The sequence below is a fragment of the Pempheris klunzingeri genome, chromosome 9 (genome assembly GCF_042242105.1).
Source record: "Pempheris klunzingeri isolate RE-2024b chromosome 9, fPemKlu1.hap1, whole genome shotgun sequence".
Lineage (NCBI taxonomy): Eukaryota > Metazoa > Chordata > Actinopteri > Acropomatiformes > Pempheridae > Pempheris > Pempheris klunzingeri.
This window is the reverse complement of record NC_092020.1, coordinates 19,829-43,889: the sequence shown is the minus strand read 5'-3', so window position 1 is coordinate 43,889 and position 24,061 is coordinate 19,829.

The window sequence follows — 24,061 nt, the reverse complement described above, 5'->3', positions numbered from 1 at the left end:
ATTTGACTTTTCATCATGTGATTTTGAATACTTCAATACTGCAGTGATGCAATGATAATTATCACAACGTTATATCTTTACACGATGTACACACAGTGGTAGAACAGCAGTATTCTGCATCAGACTATATTATTGGCTAATTAATACCATTGTTGCCTTTATTTGTTGCCTTTAGTATTCTTATTTCGTAATATCTAAAATCTCCCTTTGACAAAACCAGTGTACAGCCAGAGGACTATTGGTTTCTCTTTAGCCAGCAGTGTAAATGAACAACATGCCATCCCAAGGTGCTAAAATGTGGTCATTCACACTTTGCTGTTGGCTCACAGTGGTCTAAAGCTCAATGTATTTCTCAGTGTTGTTCCCTATTTGAAGCTCGCCTATATAGTTCCTCATTTCATTTTCCTCCTCTCTCTGTGTCTCTGTCATGTCATAGGGTTAGGTGTTAGAAATTCTCTCGATGACTCCCCCCACCTCGTCTGACGACTTGGCAGTTGAAAATGGGGAGCCAAAGGCAGGGCACGGGCCTACGCACGTCGCAATATCTCTCTTTTCCCGTCTATTTTTCCTCAACAGGTTTGGTAAGTGTATTGGTTTCTTTTTCTTTCTCTTTTACAGGTTTTTGGTTTTCAGGTGAGTATCCTTACTTTCTTTTCTCCCTTATAGGTTTTGGTTTTCAGGTAAGTATCGTTATTCTCTTTTTCCTTTTCAGGTTTTTGTTCTTCCGGTAAGTGACGTTATTTATTTTATTTTTCTGGTAAGTAACGTTGTTTTTTGTTTAACCTTCTTTATCTAGGTTTAGGTCTTAAGGTAAGTGGAGATAATTATGTCTAATCTGAAAAATTTCCTTTGCTTTACGGGTTGGTATAAACGTTTTTTCTTTTTCCTTCTTTTCCAGTTGTGGTTTTTCCGGTGTGGATTGACGTTGTGATTTCTCCTCCGGGCTAAGGTAAGTTTTCAAGGTAAGTGATATTTAAAGTTTAAGGAAACGTTAGGATTTAGGTATGCATAAGGGTTGGTTTGGTTAGGTTTAGGGCAGGTTCCTGACTTGGCTTTAAACCCCGAATGGTTAAGGTCAGGGCTAGGGTGGGGATAGGTTTAAAAATTGGTGATTTTGACGGTCAAATAGGGTTAAACGTTGGAGAACGAAGTGGTTAGGTTTAGGCGTTGAAAGGCGAGTTGGTTAAGTTTAGGCGTGGAGAGCGAAATGGTTAGGTTTAGGGCAGGTTCCTGACTTGGCTTTAAACCCCGAATGGTTAAGGTCAGGGCTAGGGTGGGGATAGGCTTAAAAATTGGTGATTTAGGGTTAGGGTTAGGGTTAGGTGTTAGAAAATTAGGGTTAGGGTTAGGGTTAGGGTTAGGGTAGGGTTAGGGTTAGGTTAGGGTTAGGGTTAGGGTTAGGGTTAGGGTTATAGGATGAAAACTGATATCATCCACCCGGATGATAATCTTCAAGAGCCGATAAGTCCGGATCCGAGGGTCCTAGAGTTCTGGGGTTGGGCTCTACCCCCCCGGATGATATGCTGGAGAATCGACTGGTGGGTCCCCTGAGTGGCTGTGACGTCGGGAAGTGGGCGTAACTGTGAAATTTTTTTTTGTTTTGGCTGTATCTCCGGAAGGGAAGGTCGTAGAGAGACGGGACCAAGCCTGGCGTGTTCAGAAGGGCCGAATTATGGCAGGCGGAAGTGGTTTGCAAAGCGCTAGGAGGTGTGGTTTTAAAGTTATAGGCGTTTGAAAATTCCCCATAGAGTTGAGTGAGGTGAAATTTTCCTAAGTGTTTTTTTGAAAAAAGTTCCCCCAGAAAGTGTTTAGGAGCGCGTTTCAGGCCATTTGGAGTTGATTGGAGGGTGTCCTGGAGAGTGTTTTTTGGAAAAGTGGCCGTCCAGTAGTTGGCGCTGCGGAGCTGCAATCCTAGGGTCGGGTAGCTTGGCTTAAGGGGAGCCTAGGGGTGGTTGAATGGTGTTGGTGGGACATTCCTAGGGCGAGTTATGTTGAAAAGTTGCATTGACTATAGTGAGTGAAAATATGACCAAGTGTTTTTTGTTCCTAGGTGTTTCCAGGAAGTGCCTAGGGGTGCATTTGAGGCCATTTGGAGTGGATTGGGGGGTGTTTTGGAGGGTGTTTTGGAGTTGATTGGAGGGTTGTCTGAGGGGTGTTTTGGAGTGGATTGTAGGGTGTTCAGGGGGGTGTTTTTTGCTAGGGTTAGGGCTGCACTAAAGGAGAGTGGTTAAGGTAAGGGTTTTGTAGAGGGAGAGCTTAGACCTAGGGTTAGACTCAGGATTAGGATTAGGATTAGGTGTTAGAAAATTCTCTCGATGACTCCCCCCACCTCGTCTGACGACTTGGCAGTTGAAAATGGGGAGCCAAAGGCAGGGCACGGGCCTACGCACGTCGCAATATCTCTCTTTTCCCGTCTATTTTTCCTCAACAGGTTTGGTAAGTGTATTGGTTTCTTTCTCTTTCTCTTTTACAGGTTTTTGGTTTTCAGGTGAGTATCCTTACTTTCTTTTCTCCCTTATAGGTTTTGGTTTTCAGGTAAGTATCGTTATTCTCTTTTTCCTTTTCAGGTTTTTGTTCTTCCGGTAAGTGACGTTATTTATTTTATTTTTCTGGTAAGTAACGTTGTTTTTTGTTTAACCTTCTTTATCTAGGTTTAGGTCTTAATGTAAGTGGAGATAATTATGTCTAATCTGAAAAATTTCCTTTGCTTTACGGGTTGGTATAAACGTTTTTTCTTTTTCCTTCTTTTCCAGTTGTGGTTTTTCCGGTGTGGATTGACGTTGTGATTTCTCCTCCGGGCTAAGGTAAGTTTTCAAGGTAAGTGATATTTAAAGTTTAAGGAAACGTTAGGATTTAGGTATGCATAAGGGTTGGTTTGGTTAGGTTTAGGGCAGGTTCCTGACTTGGCTTTAAACCCCGAATGGTTAAGGTCAGGGCTAGGGTGGGGATAGGCTTAAAAATTGGTGATTTTGACGGTCAAATAGGGTTAAACGTTGGAGAACGAAGTGGTTAGGTTTAGGCGTTGAAAAGCGAGTTGGTTAAGTTTAGGCGTGGAGAGCGAAATGGTTAGGTTTAGGGCAGGTTCCTGACTTGGCTTTAAACCCCGAATGGTTAAGGTCAGGGCTAGGGTGGGGATAGGCTTAAAAATTGGTGATTTTGACGGTCAAATAGGGTTAAACGTTGGAGAACGAAGTGGTTAGGTTTAGGCGTTGAAAAGCGAGTTGGTTAAGTTTAGGCGTGGAGAGCGAAATGGTTAGGTTTAGGGCAGGTTCCTGAATTGGCTTTAAACCCCGAATGGTTAAGGTCAGGGCTAGGGTGGGGATAGGCTTAAAAATTGGTGATTTTGACGGTCAAATAGGGTTAAACGTTGGAGAACGAAGTGGTTAGGTTTAGGCGTTGTAAAGCGAGTTGGTTAAGTTTAGGCGTGGAGAGCGAAATGGTTAGGTTTAGGCGTTGAAAAGCGAGTTGGTTAAGTTTAGGCGTGGAGGACGAAATGGTTAGGTTTAGGCGTTGAAAAGCGAGTTGGTTAAGTTTAGGCGTGGAGAACGAAATGGTTAGGTTTAGGCGTTGGAGAGCGAGGCGGTTAAGTTTAGGCGTGGAGTAAGACGGTTAGGTTTAGGCGTGCTGAACTAGACGGTTAGGTTCAGGCAAGGGTTGGAATTGGTTAAGATTAGGCATAAAGAACTGAGTCGGCGTGGTTAGTTTTAGGCTTAGAGTTGTGAGTTGGCGTGTTGAAATTGAGTAATCAGGTTCAGGTACGGCCTGGTTAGGTTTCGGTGTTGGGAAGCGAGATGGTTAGGTTTAGGCGTGCTAAGTTAGATGGTTAAGTTCAGGCACGGGTTGGAATATTGGTTGAGTTTAGGCGTCAAGAAGTGAGATGATTAAGCGTATTGAACTAGATTGGTTATAGATTTCGGTGTGTTAAAAGGAGGTGGTTAGTTGGGATTTGGAGTAGTTAGGTTTGAGGAACGTGGATTAGTGGATAGTTTTGTATTGAAAGGAATTTAGGGAAGCTAATTTGGGAGCTAAAGTCTATTTTAAGAAAGCTAGTAGTGGTTCCTATGACAGCCAGCCTGGATCTTAGAGGTCAATTTTTTGTCCCTGCAGCTGAGTTTTTAGGAAGCTAAATCGTAGGACACATCGTCAGTAGTGGACCCCAGGGTCATTGAGTGTTTCGGCCATTACCACTAGACACTCTCTCCCAAGGAAGGCCCTCCCGAGATTGATCAAGTCTCGGGGTGTGTCCCATAGCCAATTGTGTTTTTTGTCTTATTTTGGTAATCTAAATCTCAAGTTGTTTTTAAGTTTGGTCAGGTTATAGAGGAGTCTTTTAGGTGAGTCAAATGCTCTTTTTTCGATGAGTTGGTTTTTTGTTCTCTTTTCAGAGTTTTCTCGTGTTTTAAAAGGAGTTTTTTTGAGTGAGTGAACGGCTCTTTGGAGATGGTAAGTGTTTAATACGATCGTTGTCTTTTTCAGGTTTACGGCTGAGTATTTTGAGGCCTTTCAGAGACTAATAGTAGGACGAGGTGAGTGTTAAAACGGTGATTTAGAGCTGATAAGTATTCGTTTTTGGTATATAATTTTAGAGTTTTAAAGGTAAGTGAATAAATTCTGAGAGTTTTACGGATAGTAATGAAGAGCACACGAGGGAGATAGGACCAGCCACAGCGAGCTGTTGCCTTCCAGGTCACCTCCGGTGTCAGCATCACATTAAAGGACTAGTGTGTAAAATTTAAAGTTTTTGAGTTTTCTAAGGAGTGGATGAGGAGGGAGCCAGGACCAGCCGCAGCGAGCTGCTGCCTTCACAGACACCTCAAACATCCATAGCGCAATTTAAAGGTGAGTGAATATATTCTGCGAGTTTTACGGATAGTAATGAAGAGCACATGAGGGAGACCGGACCAGCCACAGCGAGCTGTTGCCTTCCAGGTCACCTCCGGTGTCAGCATCACATTAAAGGACTAGTGTCTAAAAATTAAAGTTTTTCTGAGACTTTTCAGGAGTGGATGAGGAGGGAGCCAGGACCAGCCGCAGCGAGCTGCTGCCTTCCCAGATCCCTTAAACATCCCTAGCGCATTTTAAAGGTAATTTTCTGAATATATTCTAAGAGTTTTAAGGATAGTAATGAAGAGCACACGAGGGAGACCGGACCAGCCACAGCGAGCTGTTGCCTTCCAGGTCACCTCCGGTGTCAGCATCACATTAAAGGACTATTGTCTAAAAATTAAAGTTTTTGAGTCTTTTAAGGAGTGGATGAGGAGGGAGCCAGGACCAGCCGCAGCGAGCTGCTGCCTTCCCAGACACCTCAAACATCCATAGCGCATTTTAAAGGTAAGTGAATAAATTCTAAGAGTTTTAAGGATAGTAATGAAGAGCACACGAGGGAGATAGGACCAGCCACAGCGAGCTGTTGCCTTCCAGGTCACCTCCGGTGTCAGCATCACATTAAAGGACTAATGTCTAAAAACTAAAGTTTTGAGTCTATTTAAGGATTGGATAAAAGAGGGAGCCAGGACCAGCCGCAGCGAGCTGCTGCCTTCCCAGTCACCTCCAGTATCCACCGCGCATTAAAGGGTAAGTGAGTAGAAATTTTTTTAGTTTAAAGGATAGTAATGAAGAACACATAAGGGAGATAGGACCAGCCGCAGCGAGCTGCTGCCTTCCAAATCTCCATCAGTGTCTCCATCACACTAAAAACTGCGAGTTTTGGAAGCTAAAAAACGTAGCATCCTCGGCTTAGTTCACTATTTTGAACCAAGGGATGTGGGCCTAGGTCCCGGTGCATCCACGGCCCAGTCACCTAAGCTGGATCTGGGGGATGATCGTCTGGAGAGGCTGTTGCATTTAGGTCCCGGTGCATCCAAGGCTTGGTCCCTAAATGGACCAAGGGATGAGAATTTGAAAGAGGCCAATTAAACGTGTGTGGTGCAAGATGGGCTGTTGTATGAGGGGAGCTAACCTCCATAGAAGACTGGGCTACGATCAAGGTCCTGATGCCCTGGACCACCACATCCCACGTGCTGTCCCAAGGGGACCTGGGAGGGCCGCTTACTTACCACCTAATCAGGTTAACAGCTCGTTTGTTGACACCGTGAGGTTACCCCGAGCTGCCCAGTTAGGTTAGGAGTGAAGGGAGGTCATTCTACTTCATCCGTAGGAGATCCGTACTCGATGTTCTATTTTAAGCCTATTTTGAGTCCCAATAGAGATTGTGAGAGGAGGGACTGAGAGGTGATACCAGGACCAGCCGCAGCGAGCTGCTGCCTTCCAGGCATCACTACAGCCCCCACCTCACAAGATTGAGTACCTCCCCAGCAGGACCAGGACCAGCTACAGCTAGCTGTCGCCTTCCTGGGGACTGCTATGGGGACGGGGGACCTGGACCAGCCGTAGCAAGCTACTGCCTTCCAGGAGCCTCCAGGTAATCATCCAAATCTAGTACAAAATAGGAAATTGAGTACCCCCCCAGCAGGATTGGGACCAGCCGCAGCGAGCTGCTGCCTTCCCAGGATCTGCTTATGGGGACGGGGGACCTGGACCAGCCGTAGCAAGCTACTGCCTTCCAGGAACCTCCAGGTAGTCATCCTATTTTGTTTGCCCCATAGGAAGCAAGGAGAGGAGATCCCAGGGCCACGAGGACTGACAGCAGAGGACTGCTGACCTCACAAGCGGTCCAGGACTCAAACCCTACGCTCCCGAGTACCTCCCCAGCTGATACAGGGAAATCCCTGATCAGCCACGGTAAGAGGGGACCAGAGACGGCGAGCTATCGTCGCTCAGGCCCCCCCCAGGTACCCATTCTAACCCCATTTTAGGTCTATTTTGAGCATTCTCTGTGCCATCATACACCGCAAGACCCCAGAGATATGCAGGCCTATGTACGTTTTTTAGGAGGTCGCTGCTCACCGAGTAAGCAGGCTGCTGTTCCCGGAGTCTTCTAGTGGGGATGCTGCTCCCTCTGCTGGCGGGATCTGTGTACTTCTTCCGGAGAGGATTTCCACAGGTTATAAAAGCTCTTAAAAGGGCTCTGTGGTTTTAGGAATCGGATGTTGGCTGCTCGGATGTCAGGCTGTCTTCTGAGAGGGCTCAGGATGGAGGGATTGCTCAAATCCTTAAAAGGACTATCTCCAGGAGTTGAGTCCGTCTTCTTTTCTTCTCCGCTCTTCACCAGGGATGTTGCGGTTTAATTTTAAGTGATTTTGGAGGAGGTAGGTCTATTTGGGTGAAGCGAAGAAATGTTATGGTTGTTCAGGATCTGTGCATATTCTGAATATGTCAATAAAACTAATATAAGTTGTGATTTCATGACCATTTTCATGTGTGTATAATTGATAATAAACTATTGTTTTCACTGTGAGTGTCCATTTCTGTGTTTTAGGAGTTATGAGTGTATTCTACTAGTGTTGACCCCTGTTTACAGGCCCCTGGAATTATGGGGAAAATTATTGGTCCTATGTGGTCGTTTCCCTCTCTTTTTGCTTTAAGCTGAGTGGAGAGTTCCAAAATTTTAGTAAAAATAGTTAAAAAAGGTTTTTGAAAAGCAAATTTTTGTCACTTTTTTTGTGTATATAGTTGATATTAACTATTGTCTTAACTTAAGGTGTCCATTTTTGTGTTTAGAAGTTGAGAAAGGACTCTATTAGTGTTTACTACTGTTTCCCTGTCTCTGGAATTGTGGGGGAAATCAGTGGTCCTATGCGAACGTTTCCCTCTCTTTTTGCTTAAGGCTGAGTGGAGGATTCAAAGTTGTAGTAGATTAGCTCAAAAATCCAAAAGAACTATTGAGGTCTAGTTCTATTTCTTTCAGATAGTTAAGAGGAGTGTTTTTGTACTTAAAGAGATGATAAAAATTTGTTTTTGGGGTAAAAATTGGTTTTTTGTAAAAAAATGCCGAGGAGGGGGATCGAACCGGCGAACTCGCGAGCTCCCGTTCCGAAAAGCAAAACCTAACGCGGTGCGCTATAACGTTTCACATAAAAGTCGGTTCCGTTTTCTGTCATGGTGTTTATTCGTTCAATATCCCGTAGGGCATTATTAAGGCTTAAGATTGGGTGGTGTGTAACGTTTTATAACGTTTATATATTTGTTTCCTATTTTTTCAAGGATGTCATTAAAGAAGAGCGGTGTCGGGGTGTTCATTCTGTTTAAGAATGAATGATGAGGGCCTGTTGCGTTTCACATTGTCTATTGTGATTTGGGAGGAAACTACGTTCGGGTCAAAGGTCAGGTTTAATATTTAATGTCCTAACAAGACTTATTAGTTGGAGGAGAAAGTGATGTGTGGTCGGGATGGAGACAGAGCTTGGGGTACAGGGGTCTGTGGGGACCTGCTGTACCCCCTATGCCTGATCGGGCTTATTCGCTCTGAAACTCCCCAGCTCCACCATCAGAATGGGGGAGCTCCGGGAGGAGAGCTATTCATTTTTTAAGATGTGATGTGATTTTTGGTATCCTTTTGGAGCGAAGAGGAGAGTCGTTTGGGATGTGTGGTCGGGATGGAGACAGAGCTTGGGGTACAGGGGTCTGTGGGGACCTGCTGTACCCCCTATGCCTGATCGGGCTTATTCGCTCTGAAACTCCCCAGCTCCACCATCAGAATGGGGGAGCTCCGGGAGGAGAGCTATTAATTTTTGAAGATGTGATATGATTTTTGGTATCCTTTTGGAGCGAAGAGGAGAGTCGTTTGGGATGTGTGGTCGGGATGGAGACAGAGATGGAGACAGAGCTTGGGGTACAGGGGTCTGTGGGGACCTGCTGTACCCCCTATGCCTGATCGGGCTTATTCGCTCTGATACTCCCCAGCTCCACCATCAGAATGGGGGAGCTTCGGGAGGAGAGCTATTAATTTTTGAAGAGGTGTGATGTGATTTTTGGTCTCCTTTTGGAGATAAGAGGAGAGTCGTTTTGTATGGTTGGGATGGAGACAGAGATGGAGACAGAGCTTGGGGTACAGGGGTCTGTGGGGACCTGCTGTACCCCCTATGCCTGATCGGGCTTATTCGCTCTGTACCTCCCCAGCTCCACCATAAGGATGGGGGAGCTCCGGGAGGAGAGCTCTGGTACATTTAGTCGTAGGGTGTGAATCTCTTTTGTTAAGGTGGAGATAGAGTTAGAGCAGTGATCTGTCTAGATGAATATAGTCACAGTCTTTTCGTCCTGTATTGAGGGTCTATGTTAAGTATATAGGTTCAAAGAGTGGGGATGATTTTTTTATTATTTTTCTGAAAATTAGTAATAAGTTGTTATAGTGGGTTTTATAGGTATTGATTAAATACAATATGGATAAAAATTGGTTTTATGGGAGGTTTTAGGTGTAAGTTTTGAAATGAAAATGAGAGGACTAAAACGGGAATTGAACCTGTGGTCTCCCGTATCAGGGCGCAAAAGTTATCTCAGTGAGCTATAACGCCTTCACAATAAGACAAGTTTCGCTCCTGTGGTAGTGACTACGTTCTATCTAGGGATTTAAAATTTAAATGGAGGGTCCCCCCGGCTCACCGCTGACGTCCGCACGCGTCAAGATGACGTGGGCGGAAGCCGAGCAGCGAGACCACGGGAGCCCTAGCGGACGTCCAATCCCTCTTTTACAGTGTCCAGGAGGAGGCAGCATTTTTCTGGGAGGATTCTTGGTAAGTATCATATTAAATTTGACTTCGTTGATATGTTATGTTGTTTTGAGTTAGTTAGTTAGTTAGTTGGTCCTGATTTATGCTTAATTTTGAAGGATTGGAAAAAACGGGGACCAAACTTGCGGTCTTCCGTTAGGAAAGAGCCAAAGTTATCTCAGTGAGCTGTAACGCTTTCACAATAAGATAAGTCTTGTTCCTGTGCTCGTAGGCTCCTTCCGTCGGGGGATTTAAAAATTAAAAGGAGGGCCCACGTGATTCACAGCTGATATCCGTCCGTGTCAATAATGATCCGGACGGAAACACAGCCACGAAAACACCGGACTCCGAGCGGCTGTCAATATCAATCTTATATTGTCGGAATCGAGGAGGAGAACGCATCTTTCGAGGAAGATACGTGGTGAGTATTAAATTAGATTTAATTCTGTTAATTTATAATGTTTTTAAGGTAAGTTTTTAGTGTTAATTAGGTTAGTTTTTACCGTATGTTGGTACGTAGTCCGGTCCGGTGTTCTGGGTAAGTATTTGCAGGTCCATTCGTTGATTGTTATTAGGTCATTTAGTGTATATGGTTTTTACTGTTTATCATTATTAAGTCCATAGTCTTAAACTCGGATTTTTAATTTAGTTTTTGAGAGTTTTTTTGAGAGTAAAAGGGTAGGAATCAGGCCTGGGTTTGGTCATGGCTTATGCTTTTGGGTTTCCCCTGAGCAAGGTGCCTTTTGGACTCATCCCTCTCATCATTTTCAGCTACTCTTTACTCTCTCTTTTTTTATTACAATAATAACAATTGTTGACAGGTTATACAGAACAATAACAGGAATAAGGAAGGTAAATTTCAATTCAGAACTATAATAAATGAACAGGTGTATTAACTTATTTACAGGTGATTAATCTTTAATAAACTAATTGAACAGGGTTTAAACTTTATAATAAGAAAGATGATTATTGTGGGAACATATTCTTTTTAATATTTGTACATATTAGTCATTGAGTCCATTTGGGAACTTTGTTCCTAGTTTCTGAATCCAAATGTTCTCTTTTCTCTTTCTTTGTGGTGTTGTCCAGGTCCGGTCGTGTTCAAGTCCCTGTAGGTGAAGGTTCTGGAGTCCGTGGTCTTTGAAGTGTTTTACCAGGTGAGTTCTTGTCTTGTGTCCGTTTCTGATGTTGTATTTGTGGTGTGATAGTCTCGTCCTTAGTGAATTTCTGGTTTCTCCCACATACTGTGTCAGACATTTTTTGCAGCTGATGATATAGACACAGTTAGTCTGTTTCAGCGAGATTTTTGGTAGGGAGTATGGTGTTTTTGTCGTTCTGTTTTTGATGTTTTGTGGTTGTGTTGGAAATGTTTTTGGTTCCATAGGTGGTGGTAGTTTGGCTCTGACCAGGAGGTCCTTGAGGTTCGGGTTTTTCTTGAATGCCGAGATGATCCTAAATCTGTCAGGTATCGTTGTTCCTGTGAGTGTTTCCTGGAAGTTGTGTTTAAGTTGACGGTTTGCTTCCAGTGCATAGGAAGAAAAGTTGGCCATGAGTGGGATTAATTGTTTGTTTTCTGGTGTTTCTTGTTCTTTTTCTTTTTCCTGGGTGTCTTGGAAAGTTTCTCTTTTTACTGTTTTCAAAAGTGTTTTTGGATAACCTCTCTTCCTCAGGGTCTGAAAGAGGGTCTGGACGGCTTCTTCTCTGTTTTCTTCCCTTGTGCAGATTCTGTCGAATCTCAGCAGCTGTGATTTCAGGATCCCCTTGAAGGTATGTTTGGGATGAAAACTGGTCTTGTGTAGTAAGGCGTGTGTGTCAGTCGGTTTGAAGTACACTTTTGTGTCCAGTATCCCTGTCGTCTCAAAGTCTGGTCCCTTGAAGGTCACTGTGTCCAAAAAGTTAACTTGTTCGTCGTGTGTCTCAGGTGTCACTTTGATAGAGTTATGGTGTTGATTTAGTGTGTCTACAAATTGTTTAAAGTCCTCTTTACTGTGAGTCCAAATTCCCCAAATGTCATCTAGGTATCTAAAGTAGTGTGTCGGTGTTTTTTGGCATTTTGCTAGTGCCGTCTGTTCCCATTCTGCCATGTAGATGTTGGCGTAGGCGGGGGCAAACTTTTTGCCCATAGCTGTCCCTTTGATTTGTAGGTAGTTATGTCTGTCAAATTGAAAGTCATTCCTGGTCAGGCTTATGTGTAGTAGTCTCAGTATTTCTGTGTCCGGTCTGTTGTCGTCAGGGTACTTTTTAAACCATTTGCAGATGGCTGTCATTCCCAGGTCAGTATCTATGTTGGTGTATAGGCTACTGACGTCCATTGTGAACAGAAAACATGGATCTTTGGTCACTATGTTGTGCACTCTTTGGATGAAATCCTGAGTGTTTTTAATGTAACTGGGGTGTTTGTTGGAGATGGGTGTTAGGAATGAATCCAGGTATTCTGCCACCCCGTAGCTCTCGCTGCCACAGTCGGAGACTATTGGTCTTCCTGGTGGTATTTTGTGGGGGACAGTCCAAGTCTCGGGGGCTTTATGGATTTTTGGTAGTAGGTAAAAGTACCTTGGTCGTGGTTCTTTTTCACCTTTTAAATAGGTCACTTGTTTTTTGGTGAGTTTTTTGTCCTTGTGCATTTGGTCTAAAATGTCTCCAATCATTTTTTCTGTCTCTTGGTAAATTGGTCCCGGGAGTGGTTGGTAATATTCTTTGTCCTGTAGTTGTCGCATCGCTTCGTGTATGTAGTCTACTCTGTCTAGAATTACAGTCGCGCTTCCTTTGTCTGCCGGTTTGATCACAATACTGGTGCTTTTCATGAGCTGCTCTAGAGCTTGTTCCTCGTCCGTCGTTAGGTTTGGTTTGTCCGGTTGTTGTTTCAGGTTGTTGATGGTTTGTTGGTCTTTTTTTATGAGTTCTGTTAGTGCTGCTGGTAGTTTGTCGTCGCCTGGTTCCCAATTGGATTTGGTTGTGAATGGTTTTCTGTTTGTCTGGGTCGAGGGTCCGAAGTAGACATTTAGTTTGAGTCTTCTGTGGTACTCTGAGAGGTGAGTCGTCATCATGTTTCGTTTGTTCACTGTTTGTTTACAGGTAGGTACAAATGACAGTCCTTTAGTGAGAAGTCTTTTTTGATTTGGTGTTAGTCTGAAGTGGTTGGATAGGTTGATTACCTCTCCCCTTTGTGGTTCAGGGGTCTCAGGGGTCTCCCCTTTTAGCCTAAAAAAGATTTCCATTTTTTCCAGTGCTGAGTAGCAGTCTCTGGAGTCCAGTGGATTTTGTCATTGTTAGTGTTAAAGAATCTGTGGTCGATTTCGGGGATCTGTCTCCCAGTTTTGGTGATCAGGTCATTTAAGATCCTGACATTTTCTTGGATTTTTGCAGGGAGGGCTCTGTTAAAGGAGATTTTTGGGATGAAAATTTCCGCCTGTGGAAACTTTCTTTTGGCTGAACCTAACATCCTCTGGAGGTCTCTTTGTAATAGGTAGGTGTTAGTCTGGTTTCTATTGTTAAGGCCGAATGATAGTATTACTTTGGAGACTCTGTCTGTGGGTTCACAGTGGTTCTCCAGAAGATGAGCCGCGTTATATAGGTTAGCGCCGGGGTAGCAGTCTACCTGGATTCTCCTGTCCTGGATCCGGGGGAGTCTGTCCAGGTTTGAGTCTCCCAGGATTAGGATTGGTCTTTTAGGGTACAGACCCCAGTTTGCTAGTTTGTTGCCGTAGTGGTTGTGTTTTTGATAGGAGTGTGAGTACTCCTCTGGTTTTGGGGTTTGGTTAGTTTGGTTGGTTAGGTTGTTTTCGTTGTTTTCGTTATCTTCATCCTCTGTGTTAGGACTGTCTTGGTAGTAGACTGTTTTGGCGAGTTCTGAGGATAGTATTGGAATCACTACTTTTGGCATAAGGTTGGTTAGTACAGGGTTTTTGGGGGGTCCGTTTTTTGGTAGGAGGTTCTCTATTTCTTCTTCCGAGTCCTCGTCCCGCAGGGAGGGGAACAGGAGGTTGCTTCCTTGAGAGGAATTGATTTCGGTTTTTCTTCGTTTGTTCGGTGGTTGTATTTGGCTGAGGATTTCGAAAATGCCCTCAGGGACGTTCTTAAGGGGGCTCTCAGGGGTATCTTTTGGGGAGTCCTCAGGGGGGTTCTCAGGGATATCCTCAGGGATGTCCTTGGGGATGTCCTCAGGGAGGTTTTCCGGGATATCGTCAGGGAATTCTTCAGGGAGGTCGTCCATGAATTTTTTCAGGTGGTTTAGGTCTCGTTCTAGTATTTTTGGGTTGAAGTAGCGCAGGTCTCTTTTGAACCATTTGGTGGCTACTTCTAAGGCTCTTTCCCATTCTATTTTAGAAAGGGGGATCATATGGGTTTTGCATTCTGTTAAGATTAACTGGTAGTGGTCTCCGAGGATTTGGAGGGTTGTTGTGGTCCAGTTTTTGGCATTGTAGGTGGTGAGTTGAGTCGTTGATGCTGTTGCGTAGGCTGGGAAGACGCTTTTGGTGATCATTTCTTGTGTTTTGAGCAGTCTTTTGGGGATTGTGGAATTTGGTGTAATTTTGGTCTTTTCCAGGTGGTGTGAGGCCTTGAGGTATTTGTGGAATACCCTGATTAGTTTTTGGAAATCACTCCGTTGATCTGCCATGATGGACTGATCTGCAATAATCAAAGGAGAATGATTTGGTTGGTGAGTGTATCAGAACTGATTTTGAATTGGGTTCACAAGAGAGTATGCTGTCCGATGGCGCTGGCAATGGTTAGGTGTTAGAAAATTCTCTCGATGACTCCCCCCACCTCGTCTGACGACTTGGCAGTTGAAAATGGGGAGCCAAAGGCAGGGCACGGGCCTACGCACGTCGCAATATCTCTCTTTTCCCGTCTATTTTTCCTCAACAGGTTTGGTAAGTGTATTGGTTTCTTTCTCTTTCTCTTTTACAGGTTTTTGGTTTTCAGGTGAGTATCCTTACTTTCTTTTCTCCCTTATAGGTTTTGGTTTTCAGGTAAGTATCGTTATTCTCTTTTTCCTTTTCAGGTTTTTGTTCTTCCGGTAAGTGACGTTATTTATTTTATTTTTCTGGTAAGTAACGTTGTTTTTTGTTTAACCTTCTTTATCTAGGTTTAGGTCTTAATGTAAGTGGAGATAATTATGTCTAATCTGAAAAATTTCCTTTGCTTTACGGGTTGGTATAAACGTTTTTTCTTTTTCCTTCTTTTCCAGTTGTGGTTTTTCCGGTGTGGATTGACGTTGTGATTTCTCCTCCGGGCTAAGGTAAGTTTTCAAGGTAAGTGATATTTAAAGTTTAAGGAAACGTTAGGATTTAGGTATGCATAAGGGTTGGTTTGGTTAGGTTTAGGGCAGGTTCCTGACTTGGCTTTAAACCCCGAATGGTTAAGGTCAGGGCTAGGGTGGGGATAGGCTTAAAAATTGGTGATTTTGACGGTCAAATAGGGTTAAACGTTGGAGAACGAAGTGGTTAGGTTTAGGCGTTGAAAAGCGAGTTGGTTAAGTTTAGGCGTGGAGAGCGAAATGGTTAGGTTTAGGGCAGGTTCCTGACTTGGCTTTAAACCCCGAATGGTTAAGGTCAGGGCTAGGGTGGGGATAGGCTTAAAAATTGGTGATTTTGACGGTCAAATAGGGTTAAACGTTGGAGAACGAAGTGGTTAGGTTTAGGCGTTGAAAAGCGAGTTGGTTAAGTTTAGGCGTGGAGAGCGAAATGGTTAGGTTTAGGGCAGGTTCCTGAATTGGCTTTAAACCCCGAATGGTTAAGGTCAGGGCTAGGGTGGGGATAGGCTTAAAAATTGGTGATTTTGACGGTCAAATAGGGTTAAACGTTGGAGAACGAAGTGGTTAGGTTTAGGCGTTGTAAAGCGAGTTGGTTAAGTTTAGGCGTGGAGAGCGAAATGGTTAGGTTTAGGCGTTGAAAAGCGAGTTGGTTAAGTTTAGGCGTGGAGGACGAAATGGTTAGGTTTAGGCGTTGAAAAGCGAGTTGGTTAAGTTAGGGTTAGGGTTAGGGTTAGGTGTTAGAAAATTCTCTCGATGACTCCCCCCACCTCGTCTGACGACTTGGCAGTTGAAAATGGGGAGCCAAAGGCAGGGCACGGGCCTACGCACGTCGCAATATCTCTCTTTTCCCGTCTATTTTTCCTCAACAGGTTTGGTAAGTGTATTGGTTTCTTTCTCTTTCTCTTTTACAGGTTTTTGGTTTTCAGGTGAGTATCCTTACTTTCTTTTCTCCCTTATAGGTTTTGGTTTTCAGGTAAGTATCGTTATTTTCTTTTTCCTTTTCAGGTTTTTGTTCTTCCGGTAAGTGACGTTATTTATTTTATTTTTCTGGTAAGTAACGTTGTTTTTTGTTTAACCTTCTTTATCTAGGTTTAGGTCTTAATGTAAGTGGAGATAATTATGTCTAATCTGAAAAATTTCCTTTGCTTTACGGGTTGGTATAAACGTTTTTTCTTTTTCCTTCTTTTCCAGTTGTGGTTTTTCCGGTGTGGATTGACGTTGTGATTTCTCCTCCGGGCTAAGGTAAGTTTTCAAGGTAAGTGATATTTAAAGTTTTAAGGAAACGTTAGGATTTAGGTATGCATAAGGGTTGGTTTGGTTAGGTTTAGGGCAGGTTCCTGACTTGGCTTTAAACCCCGAATGGTTAAGGTCAGGGCTAGGGTGGGGATAGGCTTAAAAATTGGTGATTTTGACGGTCAAATAGGGTTAAACGTTGGAGAACGAAGTGGTTAGGTTTAGGCGTTGAAAAGCGAGTTGGTTAAGTTTAGGCGTGGAGAGCGAAATGGTTAGGTTTAGGGCAGGTTCCTGAATTGGCTTTAAACCCCGAATGGTTAAGGTCAGGGCTAGGGTGGGGATAGGCTTAAAAATTGGTGATTTTGACGGTCAAATAGGGTTAAACGTTGGAGAACGAAGTGGTTAGGTTTAGGCGTTGAAAAGCGAGTTGGTTAAGTTTAGGCGTGGAGAGCGAAATGGTTAGGTTTAGGGCAGGTTCCTGAATTGGCTTTAAACCCCGAATGGTTAAGGTCAGGGCTAGGGTGGGGATAGGCTTAAAAATTGGTGATTTTGACGGTCAAATAGGGTTAAACGTTGGAGAACGAAGTGGTTAGGTTTAGGCGTTGAAAAGCGAGTTGGTTAAGTTTAGGCGTGGAGAGCGAAATGGTTAGGTTTAGGCGTTGAAAAGCGAGTTGGTTAAGTTTAGGCGTGGAGGACGAAATGGTTAGGTTTAGGCGTTGGAAAGCGAGTTGGTTAAGTTTAGGCGTGGAGAACGAAATGGTTAGGTTTAGGCGTTGGAGAGCGAGGCGGTTAAGTTTAGGCGTGGAGCAAGACGGTTAGGTTTAGGCGTGCTGAACTAGACGGTTAGGTTCAGGCAAGGGTTGGAATTGGTTAAGATTAGGCATAAAGAACTGAGTCGGCGTGGTTAGTTTTAGGCTTAGAGTTGTGAGTTGGTTAAGTTTAGGCGTGTTGAAATTGAGTAATCAGGTTCAGGTACGGCCTGGTTAGGTTTCGGTGTTGGGAAGCGAGATGGTTAGGTTTAGGCGTGCTAAGTTAGATGGTTAAGTTCAGGCACGGGTTGGAATATTGGTTGAGTTTAGGCGTCAAGAAGTGAGATGATTAAGCGTATTGAATTAGATTGGTTATAGATTTCGTTGTGTTAAAAGGAGGTGGTTAGTTGGGATTTGGAGTAGTTAGGTTTGAGGAACGTGGATTAGTGGATAGGGTTAGGGTTAGGGTTAGGGTTAGGGTTAGGGTTAGGGTTAGGGTTAGGGTTAGGGTTAGGTAAGGGGGGTAATAACCACGATCATCAAATTTGATGGTCCTGTTTTTGGGTGATAACTCCCGAACCGTTGGAGGTAGAGAGCTGAAAGTGGGTGGTACCCCCCCATTTCCATAGGCTGTCTTTCGTTTGGTGGGTCCCCCTAGTGGCTGTGACGTCGGGAAGTGGTCGTAAGTAGCGAAAAAAAGTTTGTTTTTGTTGTATCTCCGGAAGGGAAGGTCGTAGAGAGACGGGACCAAGCCTGGCGTGTTCAGAAGGGCCGAATTATGGCAGGCGGAAGTGGTTTGCAAAGCGCTAGGAGGTGTGGTTTTAAAGTTATAGGCGTTTGAAAATTCCCCATAGAGTTGAGTGAGGTGAAATTTTTCAAAGTGTTTTTTTGAAAAAAGTTCCCCCAGAAAGTGTTTAGGAGCGCGTTTCAGGCCATTTGGAGTTGATTGGAGGGTGTCCTGGAGAGTGTTTTTTGGAAAAGTGGCCGTCCAGTAGTTGGCGCTGTGGAGCTGCAATCCTAGGGTGTGGTAGCTTGGCTTAAGGGGAGCCTAGGGGTGGTTGAATGGTGTTGGTGGGACATTCCTAGGGCGAGTTATGTTGAAAAGTTGCATTGACTATAGTGGTTGAAAATTTGCCCAAGTGTTTTTTGTCCCTAGGTGTTTCCAGGAAGTGCCTAGGGGTGCATTTGAGGCCATTTGGAGTGGATTGGAGGGTTATCTGGGGGGTGTTTTGTAGGGTGTTTTGGAGTTGATTGTAGGGTTGTCTGGGGGGTGTTTTGGAGTGGATTGTAGGGTGTTCTGGAGGGTGTTTTTTGCTAGGGTTAGGGCTGCACTGAAGGAGTGTGGTTAAGGTAAGGGTTTTGTAGAGGGAGAGCTTAGGGTTAGGGTTAGGGTTAGGGTTAGGGTTAGGGTTAGGGTTAGGGTTAGGTAAGGGGGGTAATAACCACGATCATCAAATTTGGGTTAGGGTTAGGGTTAGGGTTAGGGTTAGGGTTAGGGTTAGGTAAGGGGGGTAATAACCACGATCGCCGAAACGGCGATCCTCAGACTGGCCGGTAACTGAAGAAGCTTGTGAGCTAGAGAGTTGAGGTTTTTCCTACCCCCCCATTTCCATAGGCTGTCTTTCGTTTGGTGGGTCCCCCTAGTGGCTGTGACGTCGGGAAGTGGGCGTAAGTAGCGAAAAAAAGTTTGTTTTTGTTGTATCTCCGGAAGGGAAGGTCGTAGAGAGACGGGACCAAGCCTGGCGTGTTCAGAAGGGCCGAATTATGGCAGGCGGAAGTGGTTTGCAAAGCGCTAGGAGGTGTGGTTTTAAAGTTATAGGCGTTTGAAAATTCCCCATAGAGTTGAGTGAGGTGAAATTTTTCAAAGTGTTTTTTTGAAAAAAGTTCCCCCAGAAAGTGTTTAGGAGCGCGTTTCAGGCCATTTGGAGTTGATTGGAGGGTGTCCTGGAGAGTGTTTTTTGGAAAAGTGGCCGTCCAGTAGTTGGCGCTGTGGAGCTGCAATCCTAGGGTGGGGTAGCTTGGCTTAAGGGGAGCCTAGGGGTGGTGGAATGGTGTGTGTGGGACATTCCTAGGGCGAGTTATGTTGAAAAGTTGCAATGACTATAGTGAGTGAAAATTTGCCCAAGTGTTTTTTGTCCCTAGGTGTTTCCAGGAAGTGCCTAGGGGTGCATTTGAGGCCATTTGGAGTGGATTGGGGGGTGTTTTGTAGGGTGTTTTGGAGTTGATTGGAGGGTTGTTTGGGGGGTGTTTTGGAGTGGATTGGAGGGTTATTTGTGGGTGTTTTTGGCTAGGGTTAGGGCTGCACAAAAGGAGTGTGGTTAAGGTAAGGGTTTTGTAGAGGGAGAGCTTAGACCTAGGGTTAGACTCAGGATTAGACTCAGGATTAGACTCAGGGTTAGACTCAGGGTTAGACTCAGGATTAGGGTTAGACTCAGGATTAGGTTCTGGATCTTCCCAGCGCCCCCGAAGGGGTGCTGGGTATGCACTGGCCACAGGGCTGGTGCAGTCCTTGGCTGCTCCCCGGAGGCCTGGGTTTTTGAAATAAAATCAGAAAAGGAAGGGGAGGAAAAGAAAGAAAGGAGGGGGAAATTAATAAAAAAGACAGACAGACAAACATGGGGAGGGAGGGGGGAAGGGGGGGGCAGGCTACCTCAGAGGGGCCTGCCTCACAGGGGTGGGGGGTGGGGGGAGGGGTTAGGAGGGGTTAAGGTGAGGCGTAGGGGAGGAGTGGTTAGGGTTAGGGTAGGGCGGGGTTAGTTGTAGGGATGGGAGAAAGGAAGGAGGAGGGGTGGGGGGGGCAGGCTACCTCAGAGAGGCCTGCCTCACAGGGGTGGGGGGTGGGGGGAGGGGTTAGGAGGGGTTAAGGTTAGGCATAGGGGAGGAGTGGTTAGGGTTAGGGTAGGGCGGGGTTAGTTGTAGGAAAAGAAGAGGGGGGGTAGGGGGGGGCAGGCTACCTCAGAGGGGCCTGCCTCACAGGGGTGGGGGGTGGGGGGAGGGTTAGGGTTAGGGTTAGGGTTAGGGTTAGGGTTAGGTAAGGGGGGTAATAACCACGATCGCCGAAACGGCGATCCTCAGACTGGCCGGTAACTGAAGAAGCTTGTGAGCTAGAGAGTTGAGGTTTTTCCTACCCCCCCATTTCCATAGGCTGTCTTTCGTTTGGTGGGTCCCCCTAGTGGCTGTGACGTCGGGAAGTGGGCGTAAGTAGCGAAAAAAAGTTTGTTTTTGTTGTATCTCCGGAAGGGAAGGTCGTAGAGAGACGGGACCAAGCCTGGCGTGTTCAGAAGGGCCGAATTATGGCAGGCGGAAGTGGTTTGCAAAGCGCTAGGAGGTGTGGTTTTAAAGTTATAGGCGTTTGAAAATTCCCCATAGAGTTGAGTGAGGTGAAATTTTTCAAAGTGTTTTTTTGAAAAAAGTTCCCCCAGAAAGTGTTTAGGAGCGCGTTTCAGGCCATTTGGAGTTGATTGGAGGGTGTCCTGGAGAGTGTTTTTTGGAAAAGTGGCCGTCCAGTAGTTGGCGCTGTGGAGCTGCAATCCTAGGGTGGGGTAGCTTGGCTTAAGGGGAGCCTAGGGGTGGTGGAATGGTGTGTGTGGGACATTCCTAGGGCGAGTTATGTTGAAAAGTTGCAATGACTATAGTGAGTGAAAATTTGCCCAAGTGTTTTTTGTCCCTAGGTGTTTCCAGGAAGTGCCTAGGGGTGCATTTGAGGCCATTTGGAGTGGATTGGGGGGTGTTTTGTAGGGTGTTTTGGAGTTGATTGGAGGGTTGTTTGGGGGGTGTTTTGGAGTGGATTGGAGGGTTATTTGTGGGTGTTTTTGGCTAGGGTTAGGGCTGCACAAAAGGAGTGTGGTTAAGGTAAGGGTTTTGTAGAGGGAGAGCTTAGACCTAGGGTTAGACTCAGGATTAGACTCAGGATTAGACTCAGGGTTAGACTCAGGGTTAGACTCAGGATTAGGGTTAGACTCAGGATTAGGTTCTGGATCTTCCCAGCGCCCCCGAAGGGGTGCTGGGTATGCACTGGCCACAGGGCTGGTGCAGTCCTTGGCTGCTCCCCGGAGGCCTGGGTTTTTGAAATAAAATCAGAAAAGGAAGGGGAGGAAAAGAAAGAAAGGAGGGGGAAATTAATAAAAAAGACAGACAGACAAACATGGGGAGGGAGGGGGGAAGGGGGGGGCAGGCTACCTCAGAGGGGCCTGCCTCACAGGGGTGGGGGGTGGGGGGAGGGGTTAGGAGGGGTTAAGGTGAGGCGTAGGGGAGGAGTGGTTAGGGTTAGGGTAGGGCGGGGTTAGTTGTAGGGATGGGAGAAAGGAAGGAGGAGGGGTGGGGGGGGCGGGTTAGGGTTAGGGTTAGGGTTAGGGTTAGGGTTAGGGTTAGGGTTAGGGTTAGGGTTAGAGGGTTAGGGTTAGGGTTAGGGTTAGGGTTAGGGTTAGGTAAGGGGGGTAATAACCACGATCGCCGAAACGGCGATCCTCAGACTGGCCGGTAACTGAAGAAGCTTGTGAGCTAGAGAGTTGAGGTTTTTCCTACCCCCCCATTTCCATAGGCTGTCTTTCGTTTGGTGGGTCCCCCTAGTGGCTGTGACGTCGGGAAGTGGGCGTAAGTAGCGAAAAAAAGTTTGTTTTTGTTGTATCTCCGGAAGGGAAGGTCGTAGAGAGACGGGACCAAGCCTGGCGTGTTCAGAAGGGCCGAATTATGGCAGGCGGAAGTGGTTTGCAAAGCGCTAGGAGGTGTGGTTTTAAAGTTATAGGCGTTTGAAAATTCCCCATAGAGTTGAGTGAGGTGAAATTTTTCAAAGTGTTTTTTTGAAAAAAGTTCCCCCAGAAAGTGTTTAGGAGCGCGTTTCAGGCCATTTGGAGTTGATTGGAGGGTGTCCTGGAGAGTGTTTTTTGGAAAAGTGGCCGTCCAGTAGTTGGCGCTGTGGAGCTGCAATCCTAGGGTGGGGTAGCTTGGCTTAAGGGGAGCCTAGGGGTGGTGGAATGGTGTGTGTGGGACATTCCTAGGGCGAGTTATGTTGAAAAGTTGCAATGACTATAGTGAGTGAAAATTTGCCCAAGTGTTTTTTGTCCCTAGGTGTTTCCAGGAAGTGCCTAGGGGTGCATTTGAGGCCATTTGGAGTGGATTGGGGGGTGTTTTGTAGGGTGTTTTGGAGTTGATTGGAGGGTTGTTTGGGGGGTGTTTTGGAGTGGATTGGAGGGTTATTTGTGGGTGTTTTTGGCTAGGGTTAGGGCTGCACAAAAGGAGTGTGGTTAAGGTAAGGGTTTTGTAGAGGGAGAGCTTAGACCTAGGGTTAGACTCAGGATTAGACTCAGGATTAGACTCAGGGTTAGACTCAGGGTTAGACTCAGGATTAGGGTTAGACTCAGGATTAGGTTCTGGATCTTCCCAGCGCCCCCGAAGGGGTGCTGGGTATGCACTGGCCACAGGGCTGGTGCAGTCCTTGGCTGCTCCCCGGAGGCCTGGGTTTTTGAAATAAAATCAGAAAAGGAAGGGGAGGAAAAGAAAGAAAGGAGGGGGAAATTAATAAAAAAGACAGACAGACAAACATGGGGAGGGAGGGGGGAAGGGGGGGGCAGGCTACCTCAGAGGGGCCTGCCTCACAGGGGTGGGGGGTGGGGGGAGGGGTTAGGAGGGGTTAAGGTGAGGCGTAGGGGAGGAGTGGTTAGGGTTAGGGTAGGGCGGGGTTAGTTGTAGGGATGGGAGAAAGGAAGGAGGAGGGGTGGGGGGGGCAGGCTACCTCAGAGAGGCCTGCCTCACAGGGGTGGGGGGTGGGGGGAGGGGTTAGGAGGGGTTAAGGTTAGGCATAGGGGAGGAGTGGTTAGGGTTAGGGTAGGGCGGGGTTAGTTGTAGGAAAAGAAGAGGGGGGTTAGGGGTTAGGGTTAGGGTTAGGGTTAGGGTTAGGGTTAGGGTTAGGGTTAGAGGGTTAGGGTTAGGGTTAGGGTTAGGGTTAGGGTTAGGGTTAGGTTATATGATGAAAACTGATATGGGTACCCCTACCCATGAACTTCATGAGCCGATAAGTCCGGATAGGAGGGTCCTAGAGTTTTGGAGTTGGTGCCTACCCCCCGTACCCATGGCATGCTGAATCGATGGGTGGCACCCCCTAGTGGCTGTGACGTCGGGAAGTGGGCGTAACTGCGAATTTTTTTTTTGTTTTGGCTGTATCTCCGGAAGGGAAGGTCGTAGAGAGACGGGACCAAGCCTGGCGTGTTCAGAAGGGCCGAATTATGGCAGGCGGAAGTGGTTTGCAAAGCGCTAGGAGGTGTGGTTTTAAAGTTATAGGCGTTTGAAAATTCCCCATAGAGTTGAGTGAGGTGAAATTTTTCAAAGTGTTTTTTTGAAAAAAGTTCCCCCAGAAAGTGTTTAGGAGCGCGTTTCAGGCCATTTGGAGTTGATTGGAGGGTGTCCTGGAGAGTGTTTTTTGGAAAAGTGGCCGTCCAGTAGTTGGCGCTGTGGAGCTGCAATCCTAGGGTGGGGTAGCTTGGCTTAGGGGGAGCCTAGGGGTGGTTGAATGGTGTGTGTGGGACATTCCTAGGGCGAGTTATGTTGAAAAGTTGCATTGACTATAGTGAGTGAAAATATGACAAAGTGTTTTTTGTCCCTAGGTGTTTCCAGGAAGTGCCTAGGGGTGCATTTGAGGCCATTTGGAGTGGATTGGAGGGTTATCTGGGGGGTGTTTTGGAGTTGATTGGAGGGTTGTCTGGGGGGTGTTTTGGAGTGGATTGTAGGGTGTTCCGGAGGGTGTTTTTTGCTAGGGTTAGGGCTGCACTAAAGGAGTGTGGTTAAGGTAAGGGTTTTGTAGAGGGAGAGCTTAGACCTAGGGTTAGACTCAGGCTTAGGGTTAGACTCAGGCTTAGGGTTAGGCTTAGGGTTAGGGTTAGGGTTAGGGTTAGGGTTAGGGTTAGGGTTAGGGGGGTAATAACCACGATCATCAAATTTGATGGTCCTGTTTTTGGGTGATAACTCCCGAATCGTTGGAGGTAGAGAGCTGAAAGTGGGTGGTACCCCCCCATTTCCATAGGCTGTCTTTCGTTTGGTGGGTCCCCCTAGTGGCTGTGAGGTCGGGAAGTGGGCGTAAGTAGCGAAAAAAAGTTTGTTTTTGTTGTATCTCCGGAAGGGAAGGTCGTAGAGAGACGGGACCAAGCCTGGCGTGTTCAGAAGGGCCGAATTATGGCAGGCGGAAGTGGTTTGCAAAGCGCTAGGAGGTGTGGTTTTAAAGTTAT